The sequence below is a fragment of the Canis lupus genome, chromosome X, assembly GCF_011100685.1.
Source record: "Canis lupus familiaris isolate Mischka breed German Shepherd chromosome X, alternate assembly UU_Cfam_GSD_1.0, whole genome shotgun sequence".
In the NCBI taxonomy this organism is placed as follows: domain Eukaryota; kingdom Metazoa; phylum Chordata; class Mammalia; order Carnivora; family Canidae; genus Canis; species Canis lupus.
In genome coordinates this window covers 94,162,012-94,177,555 of record NC_049260.1, presented here as the reverse complement: position 1 = coordinate 94,177,555, position 15,544 = coordinate 94,162,012, and positions in this window count along the sequence as shown.

The following is a 15,544-nucleotide window of genomic DNA, read 5'->3' as shown; positions in this document are numbered from 1 at the left end:
TTAAAAAATAAAAAAATCTTGCCACCTCCATTTTTAAGCCCTCAGATTGATTCTCTACAATACAGTCACATGAGCTCTAAAAATCATGGATCTAATCATGTCCCTTTATTGCTTAAACATTTAATGGTTACATATTACCCGTAGAATAAGCCTGAAAATCACACAGTGGGTCACAAGATCATTTATGATCTGGTCCCTACTTCTCTCTCCAATCTCACATCTTTTATTCATGCCCGTGCATTATATGCTCCTGCTGTATTGAATTTCGTTCATCTCTGGGACACATGCACTGAACTGATTCCCATCTTCCCAGCCCTTATTCATTTATCTAACTTCTGCTATATCTTTAGGCCTCAACATAGGAGAAAACATGGCTAGAAAATCTACTCTTAAATAAATATCACACACACACACACACACACAATGAATTGCTCTAGATGTATGCTTGTTTTTTGCATCTTCTCTTTTGTGATGAAATTAAATACCATCACAAAAGTTTGGTTTTAAGATCATAGATATAAAGAATAGATTGGTGATTGCCATAGACTGGGCATGGGATATGGGGATGAATGAAATGGGTGAGGTTTGTCGACTGGTATAAATGTCCAGTAAGAAAGTTAGTAATGAGGATGTATGCACAGTATGGTCACAATAGTTAATAATACTGTATTGTATATTAGAAAGTTCTAAGAGAATAGATATTAAAATTACTCATCACAAAAAGGATAAATTGGTAGCAATGCATAATAATGAATGTTAACAAGATTTGTTATAGTAAAAAAAAAATTAAAAAAAATAAAAAAAATTAAAAAAAAGATTTGTTATAGTGATCATTTTATAATACAAACAAATATCAAATAATCATGTTAAACACCTGAAACTAATATAATGTTATGTGGCAATGATACTTTAAAAAAAGTTTGGTTTGCATCACAGCACTAGTAATCCTGCATCATTGTTAGCTAATAATTTTACTATGATTCTACCGAACCAAAAGTGGTATCAGGGGTGTCTTATACGAAATCATGAATTATACCCCAACTCAGGAGTGTTTGTTGCTCCTGGATAATTGAAGTAAGAAAAAGCTTTTAAAAAAATTATTTATTCATGAGAGACACAGAAAGAAAGGCAGAGACATAGGTAGAGGGAGAGGCAGGCTCCATGCAGGGAGCCTGATGTGGAACTCAATCCTGGAACTCCAGGATCATGCCCTGAGTTGAAGGCAGACACTCAGCCAGCCACTGAGCCACCCAGTCATCCCGCTATTGCCCTTTTTTAAAGCTATTTTTTAGAAGAGCAAATTCAAAAAACCTATTTAAGACAGTTTTCTACAACAATATTTGTTCTTTGCTGATACTTAGCACGTATATCAATACTGTCCTAAAGTACAACAACTATGACCTCAGCATTATCAGGATACCCGAACAAATACGATTATCTAGGAATCATGCCTAAATCAATTCTTATGAAACTCCTGTCCCAACAGATAGGATTTAATTGCTTTCCCTCTGAGATTTACACTCAAAACCCAGTCGTTGAGAAAAGATAGAGAAACACTTCTCAAAATTTCTTCAGCTCCAGCAAACTCTCCTCCAGATAAATTCTCATTATGAGAGGTCCCATCAGTGAGGTTCATCACAAAGAATGACCAACATTTATTCAGACTGGACTTAGGGCTGAGATTACAAATTATTTAATGAAATTGAAAATTCAGAACACAGCAAGGAGAAAGCATTGGTTGGCAGTCACTAACATTTCCTACTGAGCAAAAGAAAAACACATCCTTCTTTCTTTTTCCAAAGAAGCACATTCTCAAATACTAAAACCACATTTGACTGCTGATGTAGTTAGAAGGAATATATATAACATGCATGACCACATGCTCTTCCAAAGTTGTTAAGGATCAAAATAATAAGGTAATGGAAAAGGAAGACTAGTATTGCACACCAAAATATTGATTATTTCCCCAAAGAATGGGAGGCACTGGTGCAAGAAATAAACATATTCAGATACTCCAATAAATACATTGGCTACGTCACATCTATGCTTTGCAAAAAAGTACATTAATATAAAACAACCACTCACACACTCATTTATCATCATGCAGGGTTTTGTTTTCCTTACCAAATGTTAACTAAGTACATGAATTAAATAAATTATAAGGTAAAAAACTGTGCCTGATTAATAATGGGAGAAACTAAAAATTCTGGAAAATCACAATGTAATGGCCTTCATCTGTTCACTAGTCAATGTAAAAAATGCATCTCTGACTACATAGAGGTGACCTTGTTCACAGTTTGAAATTTTTGAGCATCATAGAATGCCTGGGTGGCTCACCGGTTGAGCATCTGCCTTTGGCTCAAGGCATGATCCTGGTCCCAGGATCAAGTCCCACATTGGGCTCCCTGCATGGAGCCTGCTTCTCCCTCTGCCCGTGTCTTTGCCTCTCTCTTTCTCTCTCTCTCTCTGTATGTGTGTGTGTGTGTGTGTTTCTCATGAATACATAAAAAAAAAAAAAGAAAGATATGCCTTCCTTAAACTTACAATGTTAAAGCTGAACTGTTTAGAATCCTTCCTGTGTCTCTAAATAAAAGAAAGTTCAGGCCCACATGTTAATGATTCACTTACACCAACTCATCAAAACCTATTTCTTCCTCTTGAAATACTTTATATACAAAGAATCCTTGGATAACTTTGGTGAGCCAAATTAGCATTTTCCCTTTGTATAAACAGGAAATCCCATTTCTTAACAAATGAAAAATCACAGATGATATCATTGAAGGATTATCTCAGGTTTAAGGGATATAAGTAATTTCAAGAGAATGATTTGAGTGAGGTGATGCTCCCCACTGTATTCTATTCCATACCTAACATCATCCAGTCTAACTCAAAGATTGCTTCACGAGTTAGACCACAATTGCAATTACTTCTGTTCCAAAAGACACTGTTTAAATGAATGACACATCTCACTATATAGAATTTGATCATTTTTTCTCTTAAAAGGTAAACAAATTCTAATGCATCACTGAACTCTACAACTGAAACTAATAATACATTAAATGTTAATTAATTGAATTTAAATTAAAAATAAATAGATAAAAATTGTTCCTAAAAAGAAAAAAAAGGTAAAGTGCTACTCTTTAGCAAAAGCAAGAGAAGGGAATTTTTTTTTCCCCTTAAAATGAAATGTGAAGGTGAACATGAGTTTACAACTAAAAGGAAGTAGGACTATGAAAAGTGCGGCAATCTACTTGAACGAACAAAGCTTCACATAATAAGGTGGATAGATACGGTTCTAATTTTCAAATTTACTGATTATATATAGTTCGAACTATGGATTTCAAAAAAAATTGTATGAGTGCAATCATCAGGGGCTCAACTATTACTCTGATTATTCATATAGATAAATCTGAATTTGCACCCATTATAATCTACAATTTCATAAATTTGAATATCTGTACATGGTGTTGATTTATTATAAAATAGTCAAATAGAAACTAATTTCCTTGTCTCTGAAAGAAATATCAGCAAAGCTGTCATAATTTGCATGATATTATGGTATTTAATGGGTTTGCCACTTTCGTAGTTCTACTCAGGTCACAGTTCGCCTGACAAATATCTATTTAAAACTGTTTTCTTTTCCTTTTTCTCAAATGACAAAGTAAAATACATACTTAAATAATAAAAATTTTTAAATGAGAATGAATAGAAATAGAAATTTCCTTGCAATTCCATCCTAGCCCAACATCAAAAGATAAATATTTCCTCCAATTTGATAAGGATAAACTTGAATGTTCATGGCCATTTACAAAATGGCAGGTTTCTACAAGTGCACTATGTCATATACATAATTTCCATAAAATCTTTCAAGCATATAATCTGCACTGGTGATAAATATTATGAAAAGTGAATATACAGCATTTTTCCATTGATTCAGTACACAATAAATATAGGTCTACATATAGTGATCATGTGAGCATATAAACAAACAGAAAATGTTTATATGTGTATACAAAGATAAGCATGCATCTCTTTGATATTAATATTCTTTTAAGTGAATTCAGACCCTCAGTTAATCAGACATTCTTGCAAATTGCTCCCTCGGGTGTATCATGTCTCTATACTACATAAATATTCCAACCAAAGGAAATGAGCAACTAGTCTAAATGTCATTTATATACAATATGTAAACACAATGGCTCAAAAAAATTCAACAACAATTCAAAATTAAATAAGTTTATCCCTACTTCCTGGGATCTAGAGCTCTCTTAAACAGAGCTGTGTATGTATGTGTGTGTATATAAGGTCCATGGTTACAATAAAGACTGAAACATGGTACATTCTTCCAAAATATCTGTTATCAGATATATCACAATGCATATTTACTATAAATACTTAACACTGCTGGTATTTAATGGATGACAAAAAAAATGTTTCCCCAATTCCTACAGCCACATCTATTTGGATACCTTGATTTATAAATATCTTTTGCATATACTTATTCCAAGCATTAAGGCCTCGAAATTCTGGACTTCCCTGGTCATTCTAGCATTGGTTAGATAAATGCTTCTAATCAAATTGTCATCTGCTCACTCTATATTAGTTAAATACCACAAATACAGAAATAAATAAGGCAAACTCCTTGCATTTAAAGAGTATATGGATTATTGGGAACATAAGTAGGTACATTGACAATATAGCTTAAAATAGAAGGATAGAAAAAGTTCCTAGAAGATAACAAAGATAGTGAATAAATTCAGACTAGGAATATAAGGGCTCAACGAAGAATCATCAACAGAGGTGTAATGATGAACTAATTCTTGAATTCCAGAAGAGAATTATAGACCAAAGAATAGGCAAAAAGGTGTAGACCTAAAGAAAATACATCACATTATAACTACACTTTGCTAGGACTGTGGTAATATCATGGCTTAGGCTACATCATGCAGGATCTTGTATATCATGCTCAAGTGGTTACACTTCATCCTGAAGACAGCTAACCTAGATGTTCACACATGATAGTACTAGGTTTTAAGAGAATGAGAGTAAAGCTGCAAGGTCTGAGGCCAAGGTTCAAAAATCACTCAATATGATTTCCACCAAAAAAATCATAAGGCCAGACCAGATTCAAAGGGTGTGGAAACAGTCTACCTCTTGATGGGAAGAAATGCAAATAAACCTTTGCCTTTTATAATCCACCACTGTGGGACATAAGGAAAGGAGGAATCCAAATTAATTACTTAATGAATTCATGGATCGATACTGATGCTATTCATTGATATAGAGCTTACTATGAGAAATGTGGAACTGGGGAAAAGGTAATTAATATGTGGTATTATTATTATTATTTTCATGTTCAGCTTAAGAAGTCGAGAAAACACCCAAGTGGAAATATCCAGTAAGGAGTTAGGCATGTACATCTAGAGCTGGGAGGAGACTTCTAGAATGGAGATAAAGATTCAGCAATCATCAACATACAAGTGGTAGAGATGTAGTTGAAACAATGGGAATAAATGAACTGCACAGGCAGGGGAGATAGATTTAGAAGGGATTAAGTAGAACATGGGATTTTAGATAACACTACTGTGTTTGAAGGGTAGGTGGAAGAAGACAGATAAGAGAGAAAAGGAATACATAAAAAAGTAACAAAATCTGGAGTGTGAAAGATAGAAGCCAATTGAAAAGAACTTTTTAAGAAAGCAGGAAGAGTGAAAAGTTTCAAATCCTAAAGAGAAATCAAGGACTAAAATGTACTCATTACCATAATAACTAGGAGGAAGGAAACATGAAATTCCAAAACTCATTACTCACTATAACTCTAGGGATTTCCCTAAGAGGCTATGGTCTGATTTACAGATACCAATTTCTATTATACAGAGAAGCCATGGTAATTTTAACATCATTCTGAATATGAACCAACCAGATGTTACTACGGTTGAGCACAACTCCTTACACTGTACACCATCATTTTAGCCCCATCCTTTGCATATTAAAAGCAGATATTAAAAACAAAGTATTTTAATGAAGAATATTATGCACCAAGAAGATATTCCCAACACATTCTAATGGTAATATTGGTGACAAGGAAAATAGAATTCATATATACACAACTCTAACTCAGGAAAGTCTGCCTTTGTAACATTCTACAGGCTTGTATGATAAAACTATAGAGTTTAGGGGAGAGTGAAAAAACAAGGATTAAATATTTCATTTTGAGGGGATCCCTGGGTGGCTCAGCAGTTTAGTGCCTGCCTTTGGCCCAGGGCGCGATCCTGGAGCCCCGGGATCAAGTCCCACGTCGGGCTCCCGGCATGGAGCCTGCTTCTCTTTCCGCCTATGTCTCTGCCCCTCTCTCTCTCTTTCTATGTCTATCATGAATAAATAAATAAAATCTTTAAAATAAATAAATAGATAGATAGATAAATAAATAATATTTCATTTTGGATTTTATGAAAACCTAGAAAGGCCCGAAAAAGAACCAAAAAGTAAAAATCGTAGATAGTAAGGAGGAAGAATCATGGGGAATGGATGTCTTACTATTAAAATGAGGCAGGATAAAAGGTAAAAGAGGGAAGAAATAAAGTGTTGTGAGCACAAAATATAACATCAAGGAAAAGCTCTGATTCAAAACCTTAGCATCTGAGATGGCACATCAGACAGTCCTTAGACTGTACTTGAAACAACCGTGGGGTAGGAATCGAAAGACAGAGGGGATGGGGGATAATCCATGGATTAAAAACTTCTGAATGGTGATTAAGAAGAAGTTGGAAACCTGAGCAACATAAGAACATTTTAAAAGAATATTTATAATCTTAAACAAAATTATGCTACCTGACCTAAATGAGTTATATTCCAAAGAAATGAAAATAATATCAACAATAAATTATATTACATATTCCAAGAAATAACGCTAACAACAACAGAAATTCTCAGTATGAAGTAGGTATGTTACATACAGCATTACTAACTTTCACAACTCTTCTTGCCAAATAGTGTTATTTACATTTCACAAAGGAAAATACTAAGGCTGACATTTTATAACTCACCTGCTAAACAACAAGTAATACTGGAGACAAAAGCTGAACACAAATCTGATTCCATGGTTACTCTCTGCTGTATGCCAGGCTGCCCTGTTTCAATATAACAATGGTGATATTTGAATAAACTTGGGAAGGATGTGGGAAGACAAGGATATATCCTTGTCTTGATATATCCTTGTCTTGATATATCAGTGCTTCCTAGTTTTTCATAAAGGAAAAAGATGATTGACACCTTAGTTAATCTTGATCATGTGAAAGAGGAGTTTATAAATACTTTTCTAGATTCCACATGTTTTCATAAATAATAAGCTATACAAAAGTAGTATCATTTCCCTTTTCAAAAGGTAAGGTTTCTGTGGCTGGTAGATCAAGGGGGAAAAAATGTTATGCATACAACGACTTGCCACCAGCAGGGCACCTGACAAAGCCAGCCCCAATATTCTTAATGCAAAAAAGTAGCTAAACACAGATTAGGTGCTGGTAGAGTTCGATTGGTTTGTATCTGAGACATTTGTAAGAATTTGTTTATAGGCGAAGCTGTCTCAGCTTAGAACATCAGGGCATCCATAGTCTGACTCATTCAAAATAATTATTTGGAAGAAAGTTTTGGAGTTTGGCTTATCACCTTTGTCAATGATAAGGAACTCAACAGAGAATGAGCACTTGGATGAACAAGAGAGGGACTAACTCTATCAATGAGATGAATTATTCATATATTTATTATATAGAATGTTACTCATCAGTCTAAATAATAAAGTATTCAAATAAAAACTGAAGTCATGAATCTAAAGCCACATATGTAAATAAAATCATGTTTGAGTGGACTTATTACACATTTACTATGAAGCAGGTGTATAACATATGTATTTGAACATGGGTGTGATGCTGGGATATAATCCAATAAACATAATAAAACAAAATAGATAGGCCTGTTCTACTCTATGAAAGAACAACAAACAAATGAGCTACTCGGGGCTAGGTCCTTTATGGATTCCACAGTGGCAAAGCACATATACAAAGGAGGATGAGCAGATACCACGGGAGGTAAAAATCAGAACATGTGAAGAACAGCTGAAAGAAACAAGGAGATTGAGTCTAGACAACAAAAGGATTTTGAGTACCTTCAAATATATTGAACTCCTAATAGATAAGGAGACCATATTTGTTCCAATTTGCCTATATGATTAATAATGGAATTATGACATAGAGATTTTGAACCTACATATGGAAAATATTTTCCAGTGAATAGAGAGGTCCACAATTGAAACCAGGTAACTGCTCAGATAATGAGTTTCTTCCCACCACAGGTAGACAAGTCGAGACTGATTAACAACTTAGAGTATCAAAGAGTCTAGTTTTAAGACTTAAAAGAAATCTTAGACATGATCTTCCAATACAACACTTTCACTTGACATGTACAGGGAATATCAAAAGGGGAAGTGACCAATCTATGGTGTCACAGGTAGTACTTAAATCCAAGTTTTCTTTTTTTTTTTTAAGATTTTATTTATTTATTCATGAGAGACACAGAGAGAGAGAGAGGCAGAGACACAAGAAGCAGGCTCCACGCAGGGAGCCCGATGTGGGACTCGATCCTGGGACTCCAGGATCACGTCCTGGGCTGAAGGCAGGCACTAAACCGCTGAGCCACCCAGGGATCCAAATTCAAGTTTTCTGACTTTAAGTCAAGTGCTCTTTTTACTACATACATGGTAAAACATGGAGATGGCATTATCTGATGGGGGTTTATATGATAAGCCTACTCAAAATTCTTCTAGTGCAAAGACTCTTTTAAGCATAGGCAAAATATTTATTAGAGAGCGCTGGTAGGAAGAATGGTCCCCAAACAGGAGGAAACCCAGGAGAAGTCTGATTTTATTGCCTGTGACATACTAAAAATATACTCTCTCTCCACCACTCAAATGTGCCCTATGTTGCACAAATTCCTTCAGAAATGCTCACAGAGATCATGTGTTACCTGTATCACTATCTATCACATTTATTATAACATGGTATACAGTGCAAATCACTTTTATTAAAGGGACGAAGATCTTCTTGTCCAAGTATTGCCATGAAATTTACTGAGAGACACTGGTAAAATCTTGTCTCTTTCCGGACTACAGTTACCTCATGTTTTAAGTGAGAAAACTGGACTAAATAATCTATAATGATTCTCCCCTCTGACACTTGATAATTCCAAATCAAATGGACTTCTTTTCTATTGAGAAAAATCAAGTCGCATAACAACATACTGCAATTCAAAAATTACCTAATCATGTATGTGTGTGTTTATTTATCTATTTAAAAGTTCCTTAAGATTTCACTGATCTATTTATCATCAGTTGTCATTCTCTTCTCTGTAGTGTCATCCACCCCAAGGACAGATATATAATCAGTATGATAAATACCTTTTACAAAAATTGTATATAGAAGATAAAACTAATATTTATACTAAAGAAGTTATAGCTAGTTTAATGGATGGAGTTGTTATGATTCCTGAGACTTGATTTGACCAAAAATATATCCGGGTCTGTATGATCCTAAGCAAGATAACCCTAAGGCTCTACTGTATTTTAGATTTGATTGTGCAATAATAAATCTTTTAGAAGTAAGCATCTATACCAAAATTAGTCATGAAATTATTCCTTTAGTGTTGTATTTGCTGAGTCTATATTCAATTTTCAATTTTATTTCTTCCACTTTAATGAGGAAATTGTTAAAGTAAATTATGGGTTTCAAGCAGAGCTCTGTCTCTCTCTACCTGTGTTAATGAAATACATGTTTGCATCATGAAATAAATCCAGTACTCTAGAACTCACCTTCTCCACACTCTAGTTTCACAGCATCAGGGTCTATGTCCCCAAAATAAGTTTTCTGACTCATTCATCTGTGTTTCCTACCAGAGCATGAAAGGCAGAGGTTTAGCATCTTCTAGTAACCAATTAATATCCACGATATCCTAAGTTAATATCCTTATTAATATCCACAATGGCTTTAGCTAGCCATCATCTCTAAACTTGCCATTGTAGCATGAAATCTGCCACAGGCAGTTAGGGAATATACAATGAAATGAGTATGGCTATGTTTCAACAAAACAGGTGATGGATCAGTTTTGGATCATAGACTATAGCTTTCCAAACCCTGGTATACTGGAATGATTCTGAGAGATGGGAGCACAAATAGCAGTTACATCACCCATTAGACCAGTGGCACTAGATTGTTTCCTTAACATCTTTCAGATTTCATTTCCTCATGTATAAAATATAGTTAATAATATTCTGTAGGGCTAACATGAGCATTAACTATGATGGCAAAGAACTGAATTGTGTCACCTTAAAATATGTCAGTTAAAGTCATAATTCTCAATATGATGTGTTTTTTTGTTTGTTTTGAGATACACTTTAGGAGGTAAATAATGTTAAGGGAAGTCATAAAAGAAGGACCTTTATCTGATAAGGTTGTGGCCTTTTAGAAAATAAAGATCTCCCTCTCTCTCTAGTTGGTGTAAAAGCCATGTGAGAACAAAGCAAAAAGGCAGGTGTCTATAAGTCATGAAAACAGCAGCTGGGACTTCTAGCCCTCAGAAATGCAAGAAAATAAGTTTCTGTTGTTTATACCATCCAGTTTATGTTATTTTGTTATGGCAGCTTAAGCAGACTAATACCCTGTGAATAAACAAAGTGTTTAATCAGGTCTAGTCACATGGTATAGCATTTCATACATGCAAGCTCAATTTCCTTTACCGATTTTCATTTCCCCATAATCATAAAGCAAGCCTTAGATAGACAGAATGAAACTATAGAGATGATAAGTGATATCTAAATATACCTGTGCCATGAACATTTGAAGTTAATCGCCACTGAAATGCTGGCATAAACTCTATACTGAATCCATGGCCTGAGGGACATAAAGCAACCCAATGCTAAGAGAGTTCATTAAAGACAGCTCTATACTATAAAATTAAGCACTATCTTAAATCCTAATCAACCCTCAACTCTTTTTTTTGCTAACTTCTCCAACACTTCTCAAACGTATCCCAACACTTCTACCCCAAATACTTTATTCCAGGTCCTCATCCTGGTTGCCTAGAGGACCCCACCTTTACCTTCTTTTTTTTTTTTTTAAGATTTTATTTATTTATTGATGAGAGACACAGAGAGAGAGGCAGAGACACAGACAGAGGGAGAAGTAGGCTCCATGCAGGGAGCCGGACCTGGGACTCGATCCCGGGACTCCAGGATCACACCCAGGGCTGAAGGGGGCACTAAACCGATGAGCCACCGGGGCTGCCCTACTTTCTTTTGTTTTAAAGATTTTATTTTAATTATTCATGAGAGACACACAGAGAGAGGCAGAAACATAGGCAGAATGAGATGCAGGCTCCCTGAGGGGAACCAAGGCAGGATTCAATCCCAGGACCCCAGGATCTCGCACAGAGCCCAAGGCAAACTCTCAACCACTGAACCACTGAGGGGTCCCACCACCTTTACGTTCTTTATTAGCTTTCCTGCCTCTCACCTTCCTCCCTTCTATATTAGGCCAAACTGATGTATGTATTTGCAAGTGTTAACTATGTTTAAATATTCCCCATTAGCCGTGAGTTAGGTCTAATCTAAATACACATGCAACCATTTTAAATGAGACTGATTTGGATGTGTGCACATGATAAAATGCTTGATATATATTGTTGAAAAAGCAAGTTAAAAAAATACAGCATATGATCCTGTTTGTGAATGTGTGTTAGTGAGGTTATCTCTCAGATATAGCTAGACAAACAGAAAGATAGGTGGGTGCAATAAAAACATACGTATATTATATACATATATACCATCTATCTATCTATCTTTGAATGAAGAACTATGATGAATGACAGATAAACTCATGGGTTAGCACATAAATTGATGCAGTCACATAATGGTGCTCTGAATGAAGCTACAGGAAATATTCGGTGGGGTATGAGAACTTAGGAAATAAATTGACTACAATATTGATTTTTCAAAAAAAAAAAAAGAAAAATAAATCATCCAAACATATACATTCTCTCTTTTCAAAGAAAATTTGTATTGGGATTACCAATCCTGACCAAGATAGTGACTTTATCTCTCCCATTCATTACACCTACAATCTTTGGACATAATACAAAAGTCTCCACCTAAGGGCTCTAGAAAGTAAACAATAGGAGGTAGATTGGAGATTATAGTCACAACTTAAGTAACAGTAAGCTTCACAGATTTTTTTCCCTCCACTTTGTCCTGCATTTTGCTTGAAGGAATATATAAGTACACTATAATTAGCATTGTACACAAGAAATCCAGGAGTAACTCCTCATTTATAGTCAGAGGACATGTTTGGGAGGCCAGTGGAAAAGGTGAAGAATCTGGAATAACCACATCCTTTTCTAAAAAGAGTTTTAAATAAACTATCATAGGATTGTTTAGATAATAGGATTCCTCTAAAGGTAGTACAAAGAATACCCCTATACTGACACCAACTCAATTATCAACAACTTATACTACCATGTAACATTTGCCATAATAATTAACCAATATTGGTACATTATATTAAATAAAGTCCATACTATTTAGATTTCCTCACTTTTCCCCCAATGACTTTTTCTGTTCAAGGATCTCATACATGATAGTACATTTCATTGAGATATCACGTCTCCTCAGGTACTTCTCTGTGAGTTTCTTAGACATTTCTCATTTCTGAATGCCTTGACAGACATAAGGAAGTAGTGGCAAGGTATTTTATAAAATTTCCTTCAATTGGGACTTATCTGATGTTGTAATTATGATTATTGTGATGTAACATGTTTTGAGGAAGAAGATCACAAGAGTAAGAAGCTATTCACACACCATCATATCAAGGAATCAGGCAATCAACACGTCTTACCACTGTTGATGTTAACCTTCATCACTTGGCTTGAGGTGTTCTTTTCAGGTTTCTCAATGGTGAGCTAATTATTGTTTCCCTTCCCATAATGCACTCTTCAGAAAATAGTCACTATATGCAGCCCAAACTTAATAAAAGAATTATTCTCTACCTCCTTAAGGACAGACTATCACCTCTTTTGGGATAGAGTAACTAAACTATTTGGAATTTTTTTTCTCCATGGGAGATTATTCTGTTCTTGCTCTTTCTTCAACCATTTATTTGTATCATTTTTACTCATGGATATTTATTTTATACTTTAAGGTATAATGTAATGTTATTTTAGTTATTGTATTAATTTTTTTTTCAACTTTCACATTTAGAAGCTCCTCCACTTGGTTCCTGATATCCTTTGACATAACCCAACATTGCATATCAGATCTTTTAATTTTTGGAGAAGAGCACTTTTTTTTTTATTTTCAGGCATTACAAGATGGTAGAAGCTCATTTTTTTTCAGGTTCATTTTATAAATTTTCTGCCCCACTACTACAGTCAATCAGTCTTTTCTCAAAGGACCACCGGTTTCTTTTATTTGAGAATGGCATTAGAAACCAAGATCTGGATGCTAGACAATGTCATTGATACTTAATTGTTCTTACTTCTTTGCTTTCTCCACTGAAAGAGGGGGAAAAAATACATGTGTGTATACTAATTCAGGTATGTAAGTCTCTCCAGAGATAGATAGATGATAGATGATAGATAGATAGATAGATAAATAGATCCATTTATATCTATATTAAGTGAAATAGGAGTTCAAACTAATGTCTCCAACTCTAAACCATTAAAAGATGAACCAATCCCAGCTCCCTCCCTTATTTCTCTGTAACCTTCCACTGCAACATTGAGAAAACTGGCTCCTACCATCTGCAACCAATTTACTTAGTTAACTGTTCCACTCCAGTATACCTGTATAGTGGTTTCAAAATGGTCAACCTATCCACCATAGGAAACAATTTTATCAACTAAAGTACAATGCTTAGTCTTACAGTCGCCAACCTTTTTCAAAATTACTAGGTAAACACCTTGTTCTTCCACTCTGTTCCCTTGTTTCACACATTTGTGATACATTCGAATTCTTTCGTTATACTCCAGTGCTTCCTGAGATCTCCCAGGTCTCTAAATCATTTTTAAATTTCCAACATAATGATTTGCTCTTTACTGCGAAGTTTTCTGGGTTTTGGTGAATGCATACTGTCATTCAGCAATCATTACAGCATCATGTTGAATAGTTTCGTACTCTAAACAAATCTAGTATTTTGACCCTCAACCCTTCCCACGATCTTCTGCCAAACATTATCTCTCTTACCAATTCGATACTTTTGACTTTTCCAGAAAATATTATATAATTGGAATCAGTAAGTATTCTTTTCAGATTGGATTCATTCACTTAACAACATGTATTTAACGTTCCTCCATACCTTTCAGACTTGATTGCTCATTTTTTCATCACTCAATTATATTATATTGTATAGTTTAGGATGACAGTTTATTTATTGACCCACCTACTGAAAGGCATTTTGGTTGCTTCCACATTTTGGTAATTATGAATAAGGCTGCTATAACATTTATGTGCAGTTTTCTATAGACATAAGTTTTCAACTCATTTGGGAAAATGCCAAGGACCATGATTGCTGGATTACATAGTAGGCTAAGTATAGTTTGAAAGAAACTGAAAAAAAAAAAAGAAATTGTCGACCTGTCTTCCACATTGTTATCATTTCGCACTCCCACTAGAAATAATGAGAGTTCTTGTTGTTCTGCATTCTCACCAGCAGTTAGTATTGTCAGTTTTTTGGATTATAGTCATTCTAATAGGTGTATAGTGGTATTTCATTATTATTTCCATCCCCATCATTTTGCTACATTTTGTCTTCCTTTTCTGTCTTACCATTGATGAGGGAACAGAAGGCAAGCTGAGCACAAAGCACAAGCAGACATCCTGAAACCTCCCTCCCCCCACTCCCAGGTGGGACCTATGTGACATTCCTGAGGCACTCCTGGTTGCCCTGAAGCTAAGGGAAAGGAAAAGCAAATGGTAAACTGATAGAGATCACAATCCAGCAAGGCCTGAGTCTCCTTCAGTTACAAATGTCTTAGTGATGTTCATTTTTACAAGAAAAAAGCATTCTATTGATAATAGCCTAACTTCCAGAGACCCATAAACTCAATTTCTTGGAGCCCTAACATCACCAACCCATCCATGGCAATGTGAGAAACAAAAGTAGAAGTGAATGCAAATAAAATACAATTTCCTTATAACCTATAGCCCTTTGACAAGAAATTGCCATAAGTAGATTGTAACATTCCTCCAGGATATTATTGTCTTAATGTTAATACTTTACTATAGGGGAAAACAACCTTAACTTGACAATGGCAAGGACTCTGATATCTTGTAGGTCCTTTACAGCATGCAAAAGTTCTTTTGAAAATCTCCCTTTTCCTCATGCCCCCAATCTCCCAAGCATATAGCAGCCACCTCTCACAACCCCAGGGCAGCAGCTCTTTTTTCTCCACAGGTCCTGTCCACGTGTTTTATAGAACCACCATTTTGCACTAAAGACATCTCAAG